The 16,746-nt window shown below is 37.0% G+C and overlaps 1 pseudogene across 1 annotated transcript; it reads right to left on the bottom strand.

Annotated features, from left to right (window-relative positions):
- Positions 1–4,315: 4,315 nt before the first annotated feature.
- Positions 4,316–5,181, bottom strand: LOC308244001 (DCN1-like protein 1; annotated as a pseudogene). The gene has a single exon. The product of its transcript is annotated as a DCN1-like protein 1 (transcript).
- Between the last annotated feature and the right edge of the window lie 11,565 nt (positions 5,182–16,746).

Genomic DNA, 16,746 nt, shown 5'->3' with positions numbered 1-16,746 from the left:
GTAGCAGGATACAAAATTAACACCAAGAAATCTATGGCATTTCTATACACCAATAGTGAACTTACAGAAAGAGAAACTAAAAAAGCAATCTCATTTACCATCGCACCAAAAAATTATAATACCTAGGAATAAACTTAACTAAGGAGGTGAAAGACCTATACACAGAAAACTACAGGACACTGAAAAAAGAGATAAAGGAAGACGTAAACAGATGGAAGAACATACCATGTTCATGGATTGGTAGAATCAACATCATTAAAATGTCCATACTACCCAAAGCAATCTATAGATTCAGTACAGTCCCCATTAAAATGCCAAAGGCATATTTCACAGACTTAGAAAGAACTCTCCAAAAATTTATCTGGAATAAAAAAAAACCCTGAATAACCACAGCAATCCTGAGAAAGAAGAACAACGTAGGTGGGATCTCAATACCAGATTTCAAGCTGTATTACAAAGCCACTGTTCTCAAAACAGCCTGGTACTGGCACAAGAACAGACATATAGACCAATGGAATAGAATAGAGAATCCAGATATCGACCCAAACCACTATGCTCAATTAATATTTGACAAAGGAGGCATGAACATACAATGGAGTCAAGACAGTCTCTTCAGTAAATGGTGTTGGGAAAATTGGACAGATACATGCAAAAAAAATGAAACTATACCACCAACTTACACCATACACAAAAATTAACTCAAAATGGATACAGGACTTAAACATAAGATGGGAAACCATAAAAATACTAGAGGAATCCACAGGCAGAGAAATCTCAGACATATGCTGAAGCAATTTCTTCACCAATACCGCTCCTAGGGCAATGGAAACTAAAGAGAAAATAAACAAATAGGACTACATCAAAATAAAAAGCTTTTACACAGCAAAGGAGACCATCAATAAAACAACAAGAAAGCCCACTGTATGGGAGAACATATTTGCAAATGTTATCACTGATAAAGGTTTAATCTCCAACATCTACAGGGAACTTATACAACTTAATAAAATGAAGATAAATGATCCAATAAAAAAATGGGCAAAGGACCTAAATAGAATCTTTTCAGAAGAAGACAGAAGGCAGGCCAAGAAGCATATGAAAACATGCTCAAAGTCACTAATTATCCAAGAGATGCAAATCAAAACGACAATGCGTTACCATCTCACACCTGTCATAATGGCAACCATCAACAAATCAACAAACAATAAGTGCTGGCAAGGATGCGGAGAAAAAGGAGCATTCATGCACTGCTGGTGGGAATGAAGACTGGTGCAGCCACTGTGGAGAACAGTATGGAGTTTCCTCAAAAAACGAAAAATGGAGCTCCCATTTGACCCAGTAATCCCACTTCTAGGAATATATCCCAAGAAACTAGAAACACCAATCAGAAAGATATATGCACTCCTATGTTCATAGCAGCACAATTCACCATAGCTAAGATTTTGAAACAGCCTAAATGCCCATCAGCAGATGAGTGGATTAGAAAACTATGGTATATCTACACAATGGAATACTACGCTGCTATAAAAAAGAAGGAATTCTTACCATTTGCAGCAGCATGGATGGACCTGGAGAACATTATGTTAAGTGAAATAAGCTAGGCAATGAAAGAAAAATACCACAAGTTCTCACTCATTTATGGAAAATAAAGAACATTATAACCTGATAAATAAAAAGATAGATACAGAGGCAGTAAAGCACCCAACAGACTGTCAAATTACAGCGGGAAGGCTGGGGAGTGTTGGGGAGGGAGGGAAATAGATCAACCAAAGGACTTGTATGCATGCATATAAGCACACCAATGGACACAAGGCACTGGGGGGGTGTTGAATGAAGGCATGCAACAGGGGGTATGGAAGGCTAGGGGAAGGTCAATGGGGAAAAAATGAGATATATGTACTAATATATGTAATATTTTAAACAAAAATAACTAAATAAAATAAAATAGTAATAAAAGTATGGAAATTTGTTACAATTAATGAATCTATTTTGATATTGTTAATTAAAATCTAAAGGTTAAAAAAGGATTTTCTTCCTGTTTTGAAAAATATACTCTAATCATTATTTGTGAACTAAGTTTATGGTAGAAAAAATACTTAGTTTTTAAATTAATAACTCTCCTTAGTTTATCTTTTCCTTCATTATTTTTAGTACAGTTTTATTCTCTCTCTCTTTTTTTTTTTTTGCCCTAGGAATAATATTGTTTAATTCTAAGATGCCATCATAGAGTGAACAACCTTAACTTTTATGCTACATAATTATATTCAAAGATTACGTATTTTTGTTTATAATTACACAGTAATTATAAATGTTTAGTACCAAACTGATGACAAATACTATTTTGTTGAAAAGGTCTTACATTTAAAAGGAAAAGTCTGTAAAACCCAAGGCACTAGGCCATGAACCAATATCAGACTTTTATGAAAAACAATTTATAATGGGGGGAAAAAACGAATGGGATCTCATTTCAAGACACCGCATACTTGAATTAATCTATCTGAAAACAATACCATAACTCAAAATCTTCAAGACAGGAAACAAAATAATACATATATATTTTAAATTTTTTCATAATTGAAGTTCCTCTTTATATTTACAAATAGGAAAATCAGGAAATACTTGAAAGGGAAGCAGCAGGATTCTTCTTTTTTCTTCCTTTTTTTTTTTTCCAAATAACCAATTCCAGTAACCTGAATACAAATTTTCATATTTTTCTTTTGGAAGAATATGATTGGAATATTAATGTAAGATCTGTGGGAAACCTTTCTAGTCAATTTCAAAATCATGTAAATAAAAAGTGGTCTTAATATGTCATTGTTCTTAAAATCATTTCCACATCTAAAACGTACTGCTAATCTGAAGTACATTCCTTTGATAATTTCAACATTAGATCTTAGAGAGTACCTGGATACACCAAGCAAAACCTATTCCTGTTAAAGTCCATAGGCATCCAACATTTGAAGTTTTACATTTTTAACCTACCTTACAGAAATCTTTAAAAAAGCAATTAATCCTCCTTCATGTGTCAGGAAGTGAACAGGAAAATCAGCATTTTCAGCATAAAAGCAGTTCATAGATCTTGTAATGAATATAATACATACAAGATAGAATTCTGCTTTGATGTGAAAACATCAAATTTGAGTGAAACAAAAACTTTCCAGTAAAGAGACTGGATAATTTACAAAAATAGAAGCCAGATTGGTATTTTGCATCAAGTGCATGCTTGCTTGAAAATCTTTGCTCCTGAAGTATTTTGGCAACCACAGTGATTAGCAGTTAAAGCAGTTTCAACAAAATAAGGTCATCAAAAATGGACTATTTGTCTGAAAAAGCAGTACCTATGAGGATTGAACGTCATGGCTCATCACAACCATTTTCAAAATTTAATTCCTACTATCTTCTTATAAATTAAGAAAATTTCATTTTTGTTCCATGGTGTGCTAAAAAAATAAAATAAAATAAACCCTCATGCCTAAATTTAGAATATTGTATTGTGTAGCAATCTAAAACATTCAAAACAAATTAAATAGTTTAAGTTATTCAACAGGCATATAAGCATTTCAAAATCATAATGAAATCCAATTATGTGCTGCACAATGTAGACAGTAGAATCTAACATTATGCAGACATTTTCTAAATAAAAGCTCCCTGTAGGACAACTATATATAAACATAGGTAAGATAAGTAGAGTAGGTCTGTGTGACCTTTTGAAATTGAGGGTCTGAAACACAATAAATTTTTCAGGTAGGCACAAGAAGTTATCCTAAAAATTTTTCACGTTGGTTATTTTGACATTTTTTTCTTCAGATTCTCTACTCACATCAACAATACATGTGATTTTCCAGGAAAAAAAAAATCCCCCAAACCAAAACACCATTCCAGATCTGGTACACTTAAATATATCACTCTCATTGGAAGTGCTATTAGCATAGTCTTTGCAACTAGCCCAAAGCATATATTTAAGAAGTTTTTATAAATTGTTTGTGATGTTCATGTTTAATTCTTATGCCACACTGTTTTCTGATGAAGACAGCATTGTGCTTTATGCAAGAATGGAAACCTCAAAATAATCACCATAAAGCTTCTAAGACTCATGGGAGAATAAACTAGGATGGTCCACAGATATAAGATGAAATCCACAATGTAGAATTATAAATGGTTAGAACGGCCCAGACTAGAAGACAAGCCCAAACCACCATTAGAAGAATGAAATACGATATGGTCCAAGATGTATCCTTAAAGTTTTGTCTCAACCCTCAGTCTGAATTATGAGGATTGATCTTCAGTTCAGTCCAGCCAGCAGAAATTGACTGTGCAATTTTCCGTTGTATTTATTGTACAGACTATGTACATTCTAGAAGGTTCCTTTAGTGCTACACTGTTGTACTTTTTGTTCCAGCAATTTGAGGGTGTGCAAATTCCACAAAGTCATCAATAAGAACAGGCCATGCTCCTTCCTCATCATAATTAGACATGTCATCTGCAATCATTGTACTGAAGTCTAGAAGAAGATTCCAAGTATCTTTTGGTATGGATCATTTATGGTGTTCCAACAAAAATTTATTCCATAAGTCTAAGAATTTAAATCTTCCATTAAGCACTAAATTCCAGTAGGCAATGGTCATTTCTAGATCTAATCCTTTTTGTCCTGGATTCTTTGCAAAATTAAAAGTAAACTGGTAAAAATCCTTAAATTGTCCTGGTTCTTTCAATTCTTGTTCCATCTTGGGTATCTGGGCCTTTAGTTTTTCTATGCTGTCACATCCTAATTCTGTCATGCCGTCCATGAACTCTTGCTTGGAGAACTCTCACTGTGTTGCTGCTCTGAACTTCCACGCAATGATTAACACACTAATGCTGGCTGGATCGAGGGCCAGGTCATCACAGAACTATTGTATACCATCTATTCCAATTTTATTTTCATCTTGAGGATCTTTGTATCTATTGTATAGTTGTTCTAACTTCTTCCTGTCCAATGATCCTTTTACACTCTCTCGTATATAAAGTTCAGGATTTTGGAAAAAATTGTCTGTTGCAACATCTAACTTCCAGTCATTTTGAGACAGGCAACTTACTGCTGTTTTTTCACTAGATTGTGTGAAGATCATAAACTGACGAACTTTATCCTTCTGCGATGATTTCAACTTGTTCATGTTGGTGTCCTCCAGGCCTCTCCCCTCCTCCTCCGGCTCCGCAGCCCAGTTTTATTCTCTTGGAAAATGTCCAGTAGCACCAATTATTTGATTAATCTAATCTTTTGTATTATGTTTCTAAATTATTTCTGTAAAAGTTTTAAATGACATTATCCTTAGAATTGCATGTTTCTAAAAGAAGGATTATAAATAATTTCTGAAATATAACTATTGGATGTATGAATATACTAGAGGCCCAGTGCATGAAATGCGTGCGCTGGTAGGGTCCCTAGCGGCTGCCAGCCAGGTACTCCCACCCTTCCCCAGCCAGCCCTGCCCCTGGTCGAACTCCCGGACAAATTCCCAATCTAGGGGACAATTTGCATACTATGCTTTTATTATATAGGATTATATAGGATATTATATCCTATGATCTAGGCCAGGGGTTTACAAGTTATAGCCAATGAATCAAATCTGGTCCATCACCTGTTTTTATGAATAAAATGATATTGGAATACAACAAGCTTATTTGTTTATATATTGACAATTGCTGCTTCCACACTATGGCATTAGAGCTGAATATTGTGAAGAAACTATATGTCCTCAAAATCTTAAATTAGTTATTGCTTGTCCTTTTAGAGATAAAGTTTGCTGACTCCTGATATGAATAATAATAATCACTGATCATGAAAAGTTTTTCATAAAACTTAAATGGAAATAAAAGCACTTTGTTTTAAATTGCATTGTCACTTCAAATTTGTTATACCAGTGTTTTTCAATCTTCATTAGAATTTAATACTTGTGCATATTTTAAAAATAATGCTCGGGCAAACTAGATATTGAAAACTTAAAATATAACTAATTCAAAATACATAATGTTTATTATTTTAATTGAAATATAATTGACATTTAGCATTATATTAGTTTCAAAGTACAACATAATGTTTTTATATATTGATAAATTCTCATAATAATTCTATTAACATCATTCATCATATAGAATTACAAATTTTTCTTGTGATAAAACTTATAAAAATTATTCTCTTAGTAACTTAATAAATATACAATACAACATCATCAAATATAGGCACCATGCTGTACATTATATATCCATGACTCATTTATTCTATAATTGAAAGTTTGTGCCTTTTGACCACCATAAAATAAATTTTATAAACATGGAGAATATTATAAATACTGTTAAAAATCTTAAAATATAAATATTTCATGTATTATCAGAAATCTAGCTACAGTTTCTATACTTATTCACAGCTTCCAAAATTGCTAAAAAGTACAATTTTTTAATAATGTATATCATTGATACTTATATTTATCTTTTCTATGATGGCTATTTTGCCAGCTTTGTCACAATTAAGTTTGTAAAAGTGACTGAGCTTTAGTCTGACAGACCCTTGAATCTTCACATATGATGGTTATGTCATATTAGCTATGTCATCATATAACATTCAAGCCCACATGCCTACCATATTCCTATTATTTATATTACATACAATAAAAACAAACCACCAAAAATGGAACTCCCCAAAGAAATAGAAAAATCACATATTGACACAGCATTTTGGAAACATTCACAATAGACATTTGTGAATGTGGGAACACTCACAATTGACATTTGTTTTAAAGTTAAGTGAAAAGACAACTTAAAATAATATTAAATTCATTCAGCATTTGCCACAGATTTTCTGAAAGCAGGGAGTTTCACAATGAAAAAAGGTAGCTGATATAGAAAATTAATTATAATGTAAGTAAAATAAATTATAAATTTTAACGTATGATATACAAATTCAAAGAATATATATATATATACACACATGACAATATAAGATTTTTAAGTTTCAATATCTACTGAAAAGCATAGTTCTTCAGGAAAGGTACCTGAAATCTACAAGGCTATAAACCAATGGCATATATTTTCTATCACAAATGAATCTAAAATTAAAATATTACTTTACATGAAACAGTTTATGCTTTAATTTTGGTTTTCAATTATTGTACATATTATGAATATCTATTATTTTATTGCCCCTTTAATAAGAAAGCACTTTGTAGAGGAGGTTGCGGGGGGGGGGGGGCTGTAAGAGATCAACCGAAGGACTTGTACGCATGCATATAAGCATATCCAATGGATAAAAAACACTGGGGGGAGGGGGCAGGTAAAGGCATGTACTGGGGGGAAGGGGAGGCCGGGGGAAGGTCAATGGGGAAGGAAAAAAAAAAGGAGACATGTACTACTATTTGTAATACTTCAAACAATTAAAAAAATTAAAAAAAATTTAAAAAAAAAGAAAGCACTTTGTTTAGTTTTTTACCTAAAGAAAGTATTCCCCAGCAACCCTTTGTGGTTTTATTGTGGTTCTGCAACTGACTCTGGCCATTAGGAGGCAAACTTGTTTCTGTGTGTCATTTACAGGTGAAACTTGTGAGATTTGGATAGGTGCTTTCTTTCACTCTTCTTGAAAAAGAGTGGGCCTAGGAATGAAAGTCAAATATTGATAATGGCAGATCCACTATACTAAATGTGGAACACAATATCATGTTTAAGATTTTATTTTAAACTCTTCTTGTTTCCTTTGTTTAGACAGAGCATACGAAATGTAGTACATAGCCCTAGCCGGTTGGCCCAGTGGATAGAGCGTCGGCCTGTGGACTCAAAGGTCCCAGGTTTGATTCCGGTCAAAGGCATGTACCTTGGTTGCGGGCACATACCCAGTGGGGAGTGTGCAGGAGGCAGCTGATCGATGTTTCTAACTTTCTATCCCTCTCCCTTCCTCCAGGTAAAAAATCAACAAAATATATATTTAAAAAATGTAGTACATAGAGGTAGAGTACTGTGGTAGTACAACCTAGTATTTAGATGACAGACCTCTAGGTGTGATACCTCATGGTTATCACAGATCAGAAAACTGATCCTCTATTTACTTATTTGCTATAAGCTATCTTATATATGGAGGATAAGCTAGTAAACAAGAACAAAATTATATCATTTGAGAAAAAGAAAAGAAAAAAGGCATACACACAAATAAGCATAATCAGATACTGCTTTGATATTGCAGGCAGGCTGATGATTATGGGGGATAATTTTAGAAAGAAGAATGTGTCTAAATAAGGTAAGATACCACTTTAAAACATTTTATTTGCTGAGCCCATTCTCTATGTACACATTTTATTCTCACTTGAGCCATTTTCAAATTTGAGTGAACCCTGCCTTTTTTCATGGATGATATTGCAGTTTAGGAGGTCAAACTGCATTAGTTTGCATTCCAACTCACTCATTGACTAGGTGGGTGACTGGGAAAAACATTCTTCTAACTGTTTATTCCTTATATTTTTCTGTTGTTGATTTTTCCAAATACTTTAATCATCAAATCATCATTTCAATTTAAAAAATTGTCTTTTCTCCCTGATTGTTTATATATATCTGCTATTCTGTAATTTTACAACAGTGTGTCTTCATATGAGTTTCTTTATAAGTATTTTGCTTGGGTTCTTTGATGTTCCTAATTTCATAACACCCATTTAGACAGACTAGTATATTATTGTTACATCCTTCATATTGCTTTATCTCTGGTTCATGTGTCCCATCTCTTTGCTGTTCTGTGCTCTGTTTTGAATGATTCCTTCAGATCCATCTCCCCAATTACTGATTTTTTTTCTTTAACTCCATGTTTTCTGTGGTTTTATTCATTCTCAAGTTTATTATTTTAATGAATATCAAGTCATACATACAGGTTCTATTGTCTTTTGAAAATCTGCCTCTTTTTAAAATATTTTTCTTCTTTTGTTATTCATTATTTTATATTTATATCCTATCTAATAAAAGAGTAATATGCAAATTGACTATCACTACAACACACAAGATGGCTGCCCCCATGTGGACACAAGATGGCCACCACAAGATGGCCTGCAGGGGAGGGCAGTTGTGAGCAATCAGGCCATCAGGGGAGGGCAGTTGAGGGTGAGCAGACCGGCAGAGGAGGGCAGTTGAGAGAGACCAGGCCAGCAGGGGAGGGCAGTTAGGGGTGACCAGGCCTGTAGGGGAAGCAGTTGGGGGTGACCAGGCCTGCAGGGGAGGGCAGTTGGTAGGGAATAAGCCAGCAGGGGAGGGCAGATGAGGGGAACCAGGCCAGCAGGGGAGGGCAGTTTCTGGGGACCAAGCATGCGAGGGAGAGCAGTTAGGGGTGACCGGAATGGCAGGAGAGGGCAGTTGGGGGTGACCAGGCCTGCAAGGGAGGGCAGTTAGGGGCAATCAAGCCAGCAGGGGAGCAGTTAGGCAGCGACCAGGCTAACAGGGGAGTAGTTAGGGGTGATCAGGCTGGCAGGCAGAAGCGGTTAGGGGCAATCAGGCAGGCAGGAAGGCAAGTGGTTGGGAGCCAGCAGTCCTGGATTGTGAGAGGGATGTGTGACTGCCCAGTGGGATCGGGCCTAAACGGGCAGTTGGACATCCATCAAGGGGTCCCAGATTAGAGAGGGTGCAGGCTGGGCTGAGGGACACACACACCCCCGTACACAAATTTTGTGCACCGGGCCTCTAGTACTTCATAATTCCCTAAATAGAAAGCGTATTTTAATTTAATGCTAGGTAAAATTTTCTTAATTGAAAAAAAATTTTTTTTAATTCTATAAACTCTCTCCCCTCATTTAAGGTGTAAATTTCAGGATGATTTTCTTTTCTTTTTTTTAATTAAGATGTTTTGTTTTTGTCTATTTCCTTTTGATTTATCCTCATACCCTTCCTCCATGTAGCAACCATTGTCTTGCTCTCTAAGGCCACAATACCCTCTATCTCCTTCCATGTTTTTACAAATGGCAAGATTTCATTATTGTTTAAGTAATGTTCCATAATATATATCACATTTTCTTTATAGTAGGTTGCATATCTTAGCTATGATAAATAATAATTCAATGAATATTTGAATATTTTCAAATTTGTGTTTTGTAGTCTTCAGATAAATACCCAGAATTGGATTTGCTGGATCACATGGCAGCTCCATACTGTTTTTCATAGTGGCTGCACCAATTTATAATCCCATCAATAGTGCAGGAGGGTTCCCTTTTCTCCACAACCACACCAGCACTTGTTGTTTGTTGATTTTTTGTATAATAGCCATTCTGACAGGTGTAAGGAGATATCTCACTGTAGTTTTACTTTGCATTTTCTAGTTGGTTAGTGATATTAAACATCTTTTCATATGTGTGGTGACCTGTCCTCTTTGGAGAAATGTCTTTTAGGTCCACTGTCCATGTTCAAATTGGATTGTTTGGGGGATGGGGGTTTGGTGTTAAGTTGTATGAGTTCCTTATAGTTTGGATGTTAACCCCTTATGGAGTGTATCATTTGCGAATATCTTCTCCCAATTTTTAGGTTGTGTTTGCTTTTTTTTTCTTTTTTAGTTTCTCTAACTCCAAAAATAGCATATTTATTTATGTTTAGGAGTTTTGGATTGTGAGTTATTTAATGCCAGGGGTTTATTTTTTGAAATGCTGAGCAGCAAAAGGATTTTTTTTTTTTTTTTTTTTTTTTTTTTTTTTTTTACTTTGCTGGACAGCACATGAACTAACATGTGACTACCTTAACTTGAGTTTCAGTTTTAGGCTTTTCAGATCATACAAATTTTATAAGCTGGGTTTTAATATCCATGGAACAATAGGAGGTTGTTGCTATAATTTTGGAGGGAAATATTTTCCACTAACTAAATCCCAAAACGAAGCATTTTTTTTCCCTTTTTCTTCTTATTCCCCTTCTCTCCTCTTCTCTCTTCTTCTGTCCTCTTCTTCCTCTCCTAGTCTCTTTTCTGAAGGCTTGCTTATGATACTGGAAAATTGGACTGGAATGCGTGATGTTCCTCCCCTGGGCAGGATGGTCCCCTGGCTCTTGTCCAGTAGAGTTGAAGAATGAAACCACAGACAGAAGGTGGTATAGTAAAAGATGGAAACTTATTGAGAAACAAGCACAGACTCCCACGTGGGGAGGGGGAAGAGTCCCACTGAATCCCTTTTCTCTAAGGTTTATAAAGGCTGCAGATCTTTGTGCCTTGATATCCCCTCGGATTGGTCACTATCCCCTCTGATTTGGTCACTACAGCAACTTCAGAGCTCAAACTTCAAGTGAAGAACTGAGGTTCCCTCCTTCTTCTCCTTTATTGTTTTCCTATTCTTTTTGGGCCCTCCTCTTCCCTCTCTGAATGAGAGACTTCCTTTTCTTTATTTTGTAAATGTATACCTTCTGCAGCTCCCAGCTCCCTTAGTCTATGGAAATGTACCTTCTGCTGTTCTGTAGCCCTGTACTTTTTCCATGGACCCCTTAATTCCTAAGGTTTTCTAAACCTGCCTATTTCACCCCTAAAAACTCCTTTTACTTAATGGTACATCTGCTGTCTTGCCAACTCCAATCCCCCTCCCAACACTCATTTTTCAGGGCAGCTGTTATTTCAGTCCACTGTAAATTCTATTATCCTCCTGGACATTAGCCTATACGAATTGCTATAGGAATACTGGAGGATGTTTCCACATTATTGAATAAAAGCAAATTATCATATCTATAAAGAAAATAATTTCCAATGTTATTATTTTAGGAATCTGAATGGTTATTGAGGTAGGTATGGTATTTTTATGCAAAATACAATTTAAATAACATTTAATATAAAAACATTCTATAAAGCTGAACTCTAGCAGCATTGACTTTTTCAAGCTTTCTAGGATAAGAAAAAGTTCCTTCTAACTAATTATTTGCTCTGATTGGCATTATAATTCTCTGGAACCCATCTAATATTGGTGAGACATTAATCTATTCATATGTAAAATGGCATTTCTTCCTTGTTGGAGAGGAAGAATTAGATATATTACTTTTTTAATTTCTTTAGCACTTGCTTTTCACCAGTGAATAGATGGAGACATCTAGCTAAGTAGCTTCCATAGAATTTAAAGGCTAGCATTTTAAAATAGCCGACAAGATTTCCATCACATTGTACCCTCTGTCCCTTAGTTTCGTCTTCATTGGAAATTTAAAATTGATTCCACTACTTCTGCATAATAGTGGCACCTGCATCTTATAAATTAAGAAATAGAGTCAAAAGAAGTTAATTGCCTTGCTCAGAGCCACACAGTAAATCAATAGTCGAATCGGTAATAAATGTATTCCTTGGTCACAAATAACCACCCTTTCCTACAAGAATATAAAGCTAATATAAATTAAACTTTAGTCAGACTAAATAAATAAAAAAACGCTCTAAATCCAATGTGTTTTTTTTGTATTTTATTCCAGGAATATCTAAGGTTTATTACTGATTAAAGCATTCCAGTTTCATTGTAGAAAATAACAGACAAAAGCCTTATGCATTTTACATCCTTGTTGAGGTTAAAAATTAAACTAATTTTAATAACCCCTGTAAGACTTTAAAAATACATCCTAATTTAATTTTTTAAAATTCCTCCTCGACTGATTCAATTGTTTAAAATATTAAAATTATTATTTAATAAGTCACTATTAAGTATAGTTTTATGTACTTATTTACTGCAGAATTATTTATTAGTTTTGTTTCTGATAGAAATGGATGGCAGAAAAAACTAAGACTCCAAATTTATCAACTAATTAAATATTAATAATGCAATTTTTCAGTATATATGGAAGCATGCCTTTCTCTCTCCCTGTCTTTCTAAAATCAATTTTAAATTTTCATCTATATAAATAAATAAATAAATAAATAAATAAATAAATAAAATTGCAGCATATATGCAGAAAGACCTATACTGTATTATCATTTGTATTTATCTATTTGAAAACTATCTTGTCACTGCCTAACTTTACCTCTCCCTGATAAATCTTAGTGAAGAAGAAGAATTCAACCTATAATAAATTTCAAAATTTAATAAAGACTTTCCTCTATTGCAATTGTTTTTAATCCTGGTTATATACATTCTTTTATAATTTGACTGCGGTGAAACCTAACCATTGACATTCTTCTTTTATTTCTACAGTTGATTATTGTATACTGGAGGCCCAATGCATGAAATTCACGCATGGGTAGGGTCCCTACGCCTGGTGGCGATCAGGGCCGATCTGTGGGACAACCGGCGGGGCTATCGGGGGGGCCCCGCTAGCACCTGCTTTGGCCGGTCTGGCACCGCCTGCTTGCCAGCCCTGCCCCCACCACCGCTGCCACCGCCCGCCTCCCTCTGTGGCCCACGATGCGATCGTTGGGGGTGGGGGGCTCCACTGGCACCCACCTTGGCTGACCTGGAGCCTGTGAGCTGGGGGAAGCTCTTGTGTTGAGCGTCTGCGCCCTGGAGGTCAGTGCAGGTCATAGCAACTGGTCATTTCACCAGTTGTTCCACCATTCAGTCAATTTGCATATTAGGCTTTTATTTTTATACTAGTGGCCCAGTGCACGAAATTCGTGCATGAGTGGGGGTGTCCCTCAGCCCAGCCTGCACCTTCTCCAATCTGGGACCCCTCGAAGGATGTCCTACTGCCGGTTTACAAGGATCGGGCCTAAACCAGCAGTCAGACATCCCTCTCACAATCCGGGACTGCTGGCTCCTAACTGCTCACCTGCCTGCCTGCCTGCCTGATTGCCCCTAACCACTCTGCCTGCCAGCCTGCTCATCACCAACTGTCCCCCGCCACCAGCCTGCTCACCTCCAAATGCCCCCCTGCCAGCCTGATCACCCCCAGCTGCCCCCGTTCCAGTGTGCTTGCCCCCAACTGCCCCCCTGCTGTCCTGCTCACAGCCAACTGCCCCCCCTGCTGGCCTGCTCACCCCCACCTACCCTCCCCACTGGCCTGCTTGCCCCCCTGCTGGCCTGCTCACTCCAAACTGCCCCCCCTGCTATCCTGATCACCTCCAACTGACCCCCACTGACGGCCTGCTTGCCCCCAACTGTCCCCCCTGCTGGTCTTCTTACTCCCAACAGCCCTGCCCCCACCAGCCTGATCACTCACAACTGCCGTCCCATCCTGGCGTGATCACCCACAACTGCCCTCCCCTCTTGGCCTATAACCTCCTCTACCTCGGCCCTGCCACCATGGCTTTGTCCAGAAGAATGTTTGGAAGGTCTCTTGGAAGGTCTCCCAGTCTAATTAGCATATTACCCTTTTATTAGTATAGATAGAGGCCTGGTGCACGGGTGGGGGCCGGCTGGTTTGCCCTGAAGGGTGTCCCGGATCAGGGTGGGGGTTCCTTTGGGGTGTGGGGCAGCCTGGGTGAGGGGCTAAGGGCCATTTTCAGGCTGGTCAAGCCCCCCAGTGGGGACCCTCACCCCATGGGGATGTGGCCAGCCTGGGTGAGGAGCTGAGGGCTGTTTTCAAGCTGGCCACAACCCCTTTAGGGTGAGGGTCCTGGGGTGCCTGGCCAGCCTGGGTGAGGGCTGATGGCTGTTTGCAGGCTGGCCAAGCCCCACAGCGGGGACCCTCACCCCATGGGAGTGTGGCCAGCCTGAGTGAGGAGCTGAGGGCTGTTTTCAGACTGGCCATGCCCCCGGTGATCCAGGCTCCCAGCCCCTCCTTTTTTTCTTTTTTCTTTTTTTTTTTCAGCACCTCCTTGAGCGGAGGCCAGGGCCAGCTGGAAGCAGGTATCTGGGATTTATTTATCTTCTATAATGAAACTTTGTAGCCTTGAGCAGGGCCAGCCAGGGTGGGTGGGAAGCTTGGCTTCCTCCATCGCTGGGGGCAAGCCAAGCCTCCTGCTCGCTCCAGCTCCATGGCCACCACCATCTATGTTGGGTTAATTTGCATACTCGCTCCTGATTGGCTGGTGGGCGTGGCTGGTGGGTGTAGTGGCGGTATGGTCAATTTGCATGTTTCTCTTTTATTAGTGTAGATAGGATATTCAGGGTCAATACCCAGTGCTTTAGAGTTCTGGGCTCAGTTCACATATGCTTAGTTTCCCCAGGTTTCAGTGATGAAAATTATACAAAAATGTTCTTTGGCAAATAAATAAATAAGGATCAGTTTTCTGATCTATGATAACCATGGGGTATCACACCTAGATGTCTGTCATGTAAATACTAGGTTTTACTGCCACAGTACTCTACCTCAATGCACTACCTTTTGTATGTTCTATCTAAACCAAGAAACAAGAAGAGTTTAAAGTAAAATCTTAAACATGATATTGTGTTCCACATTTAGTGTAATGGATCTTCCATTACCAATATTTGACTTTCATTCCTAGGCCCAAGCTTTTTTAAGAAGAGTGAAAGAGAGAAGCCTATCTATTCAAATCTCACAATAGTTTCATCTGTAAATGACACAGAGAAAAGTTTGCCTCCTAGTGGCCAGAGTTAGCTGTAGAGCCACAATAAACCACAAGGGAGCACTGGGAAACACTCTCTTTAGCTAAAAAAAAAACTAAACAAAGTGCTTTCTTATTAAAGGGACAATAAAATAATAGACATCCATAATATGTATAATAATTGAAAACCAAAATTAAACCATATACTGTTTTATGTAAATAAATATTTTTATTTTAGCTTCATGTATGGTAGAAAATATAAGATTTTTTAAAGTTCCATTATCTACTAAAAAATGTGAAAGATGTCTGTTAATTAATTTTAATATATATTTAAAATGTAATGTGGTAGTTACTCTTTTATATAAGTAAATATACACATGGTCATCTCTTTATTATTTAGAAAATGACCCACATAATAAATAAGTTAAATATAACATTAATACACATATTTAAGATATTCTTAACAGCATTAAAATGTATGAGTATATATAAAAAAGAACAGAGCATGATAACAAAATATTTGCTAAATTGTATTAGGTAGTCTGAAAAGAAAAATCCATTTGAACAGTAGTCATCTATGGGGACAATGGACAAAGGGAACCAAGATAAAAAGAAAAATATCAAAGTCCTAGGATGAGCAGAAGTTGAATGTATATGATGAATTTAAAAGAGATCATATGTTGTTGTCTGTCTCTAGGAGTTTTTATCTCTAGGAGTTTTTATTTGTTTTTTTCTTGTTTGTTCATTTGTTGTTTACAGTTTATATCCTACATATGAGTGAAATCATGTGGCTTTTGAGCTTTTCTGTCTGATTTATTTTGCTTAGTATATTCTCAAGGTCCGTCCATGTTGTTGCAAATGGCAGTATTATATCTTTTCTTGTGGCTAAGTAGTATTCCATTGTATATATTACCAAATCTTTCTTTTTTTTTTTTTTTTTACTGTTGACACTGTTACAGATGTGCCCCATTTTCCTCCCCTTTACCAACCTCCAACTATCCCTGGTCCCACTGCCTCTGGCTATCAACACACTATTGTCTGTGTCCATGGGCTATGCATATATGTTCTTTGACTAATCTCTTCACCTTTTTTTCATCTAGTCATCCCAATTCCCCTCCCCTCTGTCCTTTGTCAGTCTGTTTACCAAAGAACACTTCGGTTGTTTCCAAGTCTTGGTCACTGTGAATTGAACATAGGGGTGCATATATCTTTGTGAATAAATGTTTTTAAATTTGCGGGGTAGATATCCAGAAAAGGGATTGCTGAGTCATATGGTAACTCTATTCTTAATTATTTGAAGAGCCTCCATAATGTTTTCCATAGTGACTGTACCAGGTTACATTCCCACCAGCAGTGAATGAGGGTTCCTT

Source organism: Plecotus auritus, assembly GCF_963455305.1.
Source record: "Plecotus auritus genome assembly, chromosome: 3".
NCBI lineage: Eukaryota > Metazoa > Chordata > Mammalia > Chiroptera > Vespertilionidae > Plecotus > Plecotus auritus.
This window is presented reverse-complemented; position numbering and strand designations above follow the sequence as displayed.